Below are 5525 nucleotides of genomic sequence, written 5' to 3'. Positions count from 1 at the left end.
CTCTGGGGACCTCCTTGAGCGTGCTCTGTTAACAATCATGAAACATTAAAACCTACAAGCCTTACTTCTCTGTGTGGAGCTCTTTATCTTCCTGGGCTGTGTCTCACACACAGTGCTAAGGGCTTTTCACACCTTATTTCTAGTCCACACAAGGACTCTATGAGGTAGGTGCTGCTATTACATATCACAGATGAGGAAATTAAGCTCTGAGAAGTTAAAAACTTGCTGAAGATCACACAGAACCAGGGTTAAAAATTCATGTGTATCTGACGCTAAAGCCTAGGGCTTCTTCTACCAACTTGTTTCCTTTTTCTTTGAACTTTAGTAAGAATGAGGACTAGATGACTCTTGGGGACAGGAGGGTTAAGAAACAAGGGCTTTCAGAGATGTAAGTCCTTTTACTCAAGGGTGATAACACTAGAGAATGTGAACAAAAAGAGAAACACAGCACTTATAAGATGTAACATATGAGTGGTTGAAACACAGTGTTATTTAAACTTAGGTGAAAGATGGTCATAGTGGGCTTAAGGTCTCTATGATCCTTTGTCATTGAGGATTAAGTTGTATTTTGCCCCAAAAACTAATCAAGAAAGGAGCAGCACCACGGGGAGAATATTTTCTCTTCCTGCACTCCTCTTCTCCCTCCCTCTTCTCCTTTTCTGTCTGTCTCTGTCTCAGATTATTTGCTACCCACTCCCTGCCCTTGGTCAAGTCTGCTATTTCACAAGTATTTACTGAATTTTTGGCATCGACAATTCCTGGTTAAGGTCAAATGGGATTTATGTACCCCACAAAGATGATTCCTGCCCATCAGGGTCACAATGCCTAAAGAAGAAGACAGACACATACATATAAAACAAAGATTTGAACAGAAAGAGAAGCCTTCACAAAATACTATGGGAGAACAACAGATAATGACAACAGCTACCATTGATTGAATGCTTACAATATGCTGGGCACTGGGGTTAAGAGCTTTACATGGATTTTCTCATTCCATCCTTACCACAGCCCTATGAAGCAGGTGCTAGTATCATTCTCATTTCATAGCTAGTTTACTAGTTAACTAGATTGCCCAGCTAGTTATTGGCAGAACTAAGTCCTTACTTCTGCCAGCATGTCTTTTGCTCTTGCCTCCTGGCCAGGTCCCACTTTTAATGCTCCTGAACAGAGCCCACCTGGTCTTTGCAGACACACCTATATGGAAACAGTGGAGTCCAGTTAAAGCATTACAGAACTCAAAGTCAGACATTTCTCCTCCACCATCCCCTCACTTGCCCTCTGGGGTTATGGTAGAGAGGCATATTTTCAAAAACAAAATCCCTAGAGGATTTTTGTCTTCTAAAGGGTTTCCCAGAAGTAGACCCTGGAATGAGGACTCACGTGCAAGTGATTTATCAGAGAAGTGCTTTCGCTGGAAACCAGTGAGTGAGGAGAGAGGCAGGACAGAAGAGGGTGACTTCAGCCCGGTCTCCAAGGAGCCCTGGTGTATAAACCTTACTGCAGGCAAGGAGCCACAGCCACATATCAGTGATTGGTGATGGCACTTCCTAGGGGACAGAAAGTCCCAGACTTTCCTCCAGTAGGTTAAGGGCTGTCTTGCAAAGAAGAGCCACAGGCACAGGCTATCGGGAAAGAAAGCACAGGGAAGACGGGTTATGAATGCCCAGGCACACAGACCCTTCCCACTGTGCAGGGGCACAGAGGAGTCTCCACATGGGGCAAGAAGGGAAGGCTGACCCGTCCTTCCTCCTTTTCCCTGACCTGATCTTACCCCACTTCAGTAAGTGCTGTCCTAGACTTCTGCAAGGGAAGTCGAGTTATGTGGTGGTAGAAGGGAGAGCATGGATCAGTTACAGTGGTTTGAGGAGTGTGTAAATCCAACAGGAAATCAACTAAACAGAAATAACATCCTAGGACCTGAGGGCCAAGCTGAAGGTGGCCATTACTTGTTATGTAATACCTATTGGTTGGTAACCATGTTGCAGGCATTGTATTAAACGCTGCACATGGATTATCTTTCTTAACCCTCACCCTCAGCTGTCTGAATACAAGAGCCCACACACTTAACTGTTCCCTATATGCCTCCTTTTATGACTAGGTCTATCAGTGTTCATTCAGGCAAGCAGAGCCACCATGCACATTATGGGGATAAGGGAGTTATTATAGGAATGAGACTGCCCCAACGTGGGACAAGCTAGGGGAGTGGAGGTCCGGAGGGAAATGTGGGGCAATCAGGGAGGAGTCGCTAGGCCTCAAGGACTAGCTGGGATCTATCTCTGGGCACACCTGTCTGTCACAGTGTCTGATGACAAAGGTCTCCTCAGAGTTGCTGAGGCTCCCATCCTGCTTTCTAAATCTCACACCTGGTCTTCCTTTGATCAACTCAAACTCAAAGCCCTGTTAGGAAGGGGGTTTTGGAAGCATACTTCCCAGCTTAACCAGATTGAGTTAGCACAATCCAGTACATTAGAATATCTTTGATGTAGATAAAAATATAACTGACCAGACATCAAGGTCCAGAAGAAGTTCAGGATCACATTTGTGTATGTTTATCTCCCCATTTTTAGTGGCTGCATAGCGCGTTGGTAGTACAGATCAGTTTACTTGTCACAGCAGCATTTACAGAGATTTGAAAGTGGTAATTCCTTCAGAGCTCTAAGGACTAAGCTGAGTGTCTAGTATATGATAGATGCTGAGCCAATACTGGATGAAGGAATGGATGCTGAATGGCTGCAGTCCTCCCGGAGCAACATCAGCTTTTACTCATAAACTTCAGCAGATGTCTGACAAACCCCAGGAGCAGGAAGTGACGTCATTCTTCCAAGCAAATGGGACATAATTCTGTGCACCAACTGCTTTCTGGCCAAAACCTGTTTACCACTTCCAGGAAGAACCTATCACCACCTTTTTTTCTCCCTTGCTCCTGACGATCCCTTTAATCACCCTTCTTCCTCATGCACTCTGGGGTGGGTCTCCAACACACCCATTTGTTTCTTGAGCCCTTACTTTTTGGCCATAGCTGGGCCAATCAGAGTCTCTCTTTTGGAAGTTTGGAATTAGGATTAAGAAAGGTATTGAATTTTTCTGCATGGTATAACATAATAAACATACATGAAGAAATACAGAGGAATAGAAGGATCATCAATAACTGAGGGATAACTAACAGGCAAAAGACATTTAAGCGTCTTACTTTACAGTATACATCCCCTCAATTTGAAAGCTTTTGGAAGCAAGGAACATAGTGAGAGGAAATATTCACAATGGATTCATATCCAGAATATACAAAGAACAATAACAATAAGTAAAAGACAGATAGCCAATAGAAAACGGGCTCAGGACTTGAACAGGTCCTTCACAACAGAGGTTACTGAAATGGCTGATAAACATACAAAAAAAATGTTCCATTTCATTAATCATCAGGAGAAGGCAGATTAAAACTGCAAGACACCATTATACAGCAGAATGAATAAATTGGAAAAAGCTGACAATACCAATTGTTGGCAAGAATGTGGAACTATAAGAGCACTGACTCACTGATGGTGGCACTCTTGATTGGTGCAATCAAACACCGTGGAACTGTATACTCTTTTGGAATATCTACTAAAGCTCAGCACACATGTAACCTCTCATGCAGCAGTTCTACTTGTAGGCATATGCCCAAGACAAATGAGTTCTTAAATTTACCAAAGACATACTCAAGAATATTCATAGCAATGATATCTATTATAGCTTTAATCTAGGAACTTTCAAATGCCCATCAAGGGTAGAATGGATAAATTAAATTCAAGGTGGTATAATAACATAATGGAGCACCACACAACAACAAGAATAAATGAACTACAGCTATGTATATAACATACATAAATCTCACAGACATTATGTTGAATGAAAGAACAACTGACTACATGATTTCATTTACATAAAGAATGGGCAAACCTAATGTCTGCTGTTAGAAGTCAGCCTATTGGTTAACTTTGGGGGTAGTAACTGGCATGGGAAATGAATTCTGGGGATGCTGGTAATGCTTTATTTCTTGCACCGAATCTGGGTAACAGGGTGTGCTTAGTTTGTGAACATTTCATAAAACTGTCTACTTATAACACATGCTCTTTTCTTCACTACATATTCTGCCTCACTAAAAAGTTGTTTTAAATGACTCTTAGGGGAATTCTCTGGTGATCCAGCGGTTAAAACTCTGCACTTCCACTGTCAAGGTACGGGGGGAAGTGGGTTCAATCCCTGGTTGGGGAACTAAGATCTTACATGCACGAAGTGCAGGCAGACATCTTATTTTAAAAATAAGTAAATAAATTAGTTAAATTATTTTTAGGAGCTCTAACTTTTAGGAACAGGTTAATTGCCTATCTGTGCCTAAACCTGCCAGCAACTTTGGTAGTTAACCTTCACAGTCACCCTGAGGGCAAAGAGACAAACAAAGCCGTAGGATGGTGAGAGCTTCTCAAATTTTTTTGGATGAATATTTCCCCAAGTCAGAGTTTACATAGATAAAGAAACAGAAGTAGTTTTTCTACAGAGAAGTGACTGTGGCGGAGGGAGTGGGGGAATGGGACAGATTTTACCTGCTCCAATATCCTTTAGCATCTACCCAGGTTATCCTAAATAAATTTAGAATCTATTTTTTAATGTGTGGGTTTGTATGTGTATGTGTGTGTACTCAATTTTGTCCAACTCTTTGTGACCCCATGGACTATAGCCCACCAGGCTTCCCTGTTCATGGGATCTCCCAGGAAAAAATACTGGAGTGGGTTGCCATCTCCTTCTCCAGGGATTGAAACTATATCTAAATATATGAATGTCACTTCAGCCATCCCATATAAACATCAATATAGGAAAAAGATCTTGTGCCTGCTTTGCAAATAGTTGTCCTGAGACTGGCAGGAAGGCAGCAGGGCACAATCATTAAAAGAATGGCACAATTAATAAGAAGAACAGGAGATCACAAAAACAGGTTAGAACCTCCTAGGCCCAAGATGGCAGAAGATTTGACTTCCAGTAGATGAACCTCATTATATGCTCACTGTAATACATTAGCATCTAAATGACACCCACAGGCACCATGACAGTTTTGAGGCTGAACATAAATGGGCAAAAAGTGGGTGGTTCTCCAATTTCTGGAAATCCTTGCCCCTTCTCCAAGATGTTAGAATATTCCACCCACTCCTTAGCCTATGAAATTACCCAGCCCATAAAAACTAACCACCTCCACATCTCTGGTGCTCTTGCCTTCTGAGACAGCCCATACACTGTGGAGCCTATATCTTCCTAAATACACCTGCTTTCACTTTACTATGGCTAGCTCTTGAATTCTTCCTGCAAGAAGCCAGGGACTCTCACTTTGCAGCCTGTCCCTGGGATTCAGTCATGTCTCTGCTCTTTTTGACCCCCATGGACTGTAGCCCACCGGGTCCCCTGGTCCATGGAATTTTCCAGGCAAGAATACTGGAGTGGGTTGCCATTTTCTACTCCAGGGGATCTTCCCCACCCAGGGATCGAAACCAGCTTTC

The sequence above is a fragment of the Budorcas taxicolor genome, chromosome 11 (assembly GCF_023091745.1).
Source record: "Budorcas taxicolor isolate Tak-1 chromosome 11, Takin1.1, whole genome shotgun sequence".
Taxonomy (NCBI): Eukaryota; Metazoa; Chordata; class Mammalia; order Artiodactyla; family Bovidae; genus Budorcas; species Budorcas taxicolor.
Note: the sequence above shows the minus strand (reverse complement) of the source record.